The 1,300-nt window shown below is 44.7% G+C and overlaps 1 non-coding gene across 1 annotated transcript; it reads right to left on the bottom strand.

Moving 5' to 3' along the window:
- Window positions 1-226: 226 nt before the first annotated feature.
- Window positions 227-363, bottom strand: LOC116092790. The gene has a single exon (XR_004119493.1). It is a non-coding gene; the product is annotated as a small nucleolar RNA SNORA17 (small nucleolar RNA).
- Window positions 364-1,300: the final 937 nt, after the last annotated feature.

Here is a 1,300-nt window from a genome sequence, read left to right as displayed (position 1 = left end):
CTGGCCCGCTCAAGTGGTCTCTTGCAAGGGTAATCTGCCTCAGGCTCATTCCTTCCTCAGGCTGCCATTCTTCTAGTCTCCAGCTTGCCCCCTATCCTGGGAGCCTGTCTGGATCTGCTTGGCACCAGACTGGTGGCCATCTCAGGTTAGCTCTACATCCAAACTCTCTGGCACTGGACTAATAGCCGTCTCAGGCCTGTTTGTTTGTTTGTTTGTTTGTTTTAGGGATGTTAAGCTGATAATCATTCAAATGTTCATAGGTCAGAACACTGAGCACAGACACAGAGGAGCCTCTCTCCTCTCTGCCACCTACTGACTGACATATGACACAGCAGCCACACCCACAGAGCTTCTTATTCCTATTGTTGATATCTAGATGTTCCAGTTGTTGTGGGTTAGAAAGCTCCATGTGATTTCAATTTTCCTGTATTTGTTAAGTCTTGTTTTGTGTCCTAATATATGGTCAGTTTTGGAGAAAGTTCCATAGGCTAATGAGAAAAACAAGTTCTTTAGTGTTTAGATGGAATGTTCTGTAGATATTAGGTCCACTGAATTATGATGTTATTTAATCTCATAATTTCTCCATTTAGTTTTGTCCCAAGATTTGTGAGAGTGGAGTATTGGTGTCACCCACGGACATGAGTTGGGATCGATTTGTGAGTTTTATTTTTTACTTATTTATTTTTGTTGTTGTTACAGTCACTTTTCTTCTTTCATTGGGAGTAATGACAATGTTCAGGAGGGGATAATTTATAGTAGGGTTGGGATTTCAATCTGGGGACACAGCCTCTGTTCATGCCTTTCGTTTCTTCGCTAGAGTCTGAAGTCTCCAGCAGTTTGGTTGAAGAGTCTTTTCCCTAGCATTGTTGTCTTGTCCTGCCTCTCAAGTCTAGCTAAAGCAAGTGGAGAGTTCCAATAAGGCATCTGGCAAGGCTGTGGGACTCTGGGTCACATGTAATGGCCGAAGGGTCCCTGATGGAAATTTGGCTGAAATCTAGTGAGGGAGTAGGGCAGGCTGGGAGAAGAGTATTATCCCTGCAAGGAGCCTTGGGACTTGGGTGACTAGAGTGAATGAAGTCATGGAGAGAGAGCCCAGATTGAATACCTGGGTCTGAACATGTAGCTACAGAGTCTCTGGTGGGTACCAAGTAGATCTGGCATTAGGATAATCCCAAAGAAAGAAAGATGGGTCAAGAGGATGGGGTTATCTTTGGCAAGCAACAACGTGACCAGGAAAACCAGATTAGAGGAGGGGTGGGAGAGCCTAGTTCTGAGGCTTGTGTTCTCGATAAGGTCCCTG

Source organism: Mastomys coucha, unplaced genomic scaffold (assembly GCF_008632895.1).
Source record: "Mastomys coucha isolate ucsf_1 unplaced genomic scaffold, UCSF_Mcou_1 pScaffold15, whole genome shotgun sequence".
NCBI lineage: Eukaryota > Metazoa > Chordata > Mammalia > Rodentia > Muridae > Mastomys > Mastomys coucha.
This window is presented reverse-complemented; position numbering and strand designations above follow the sequence as displayed.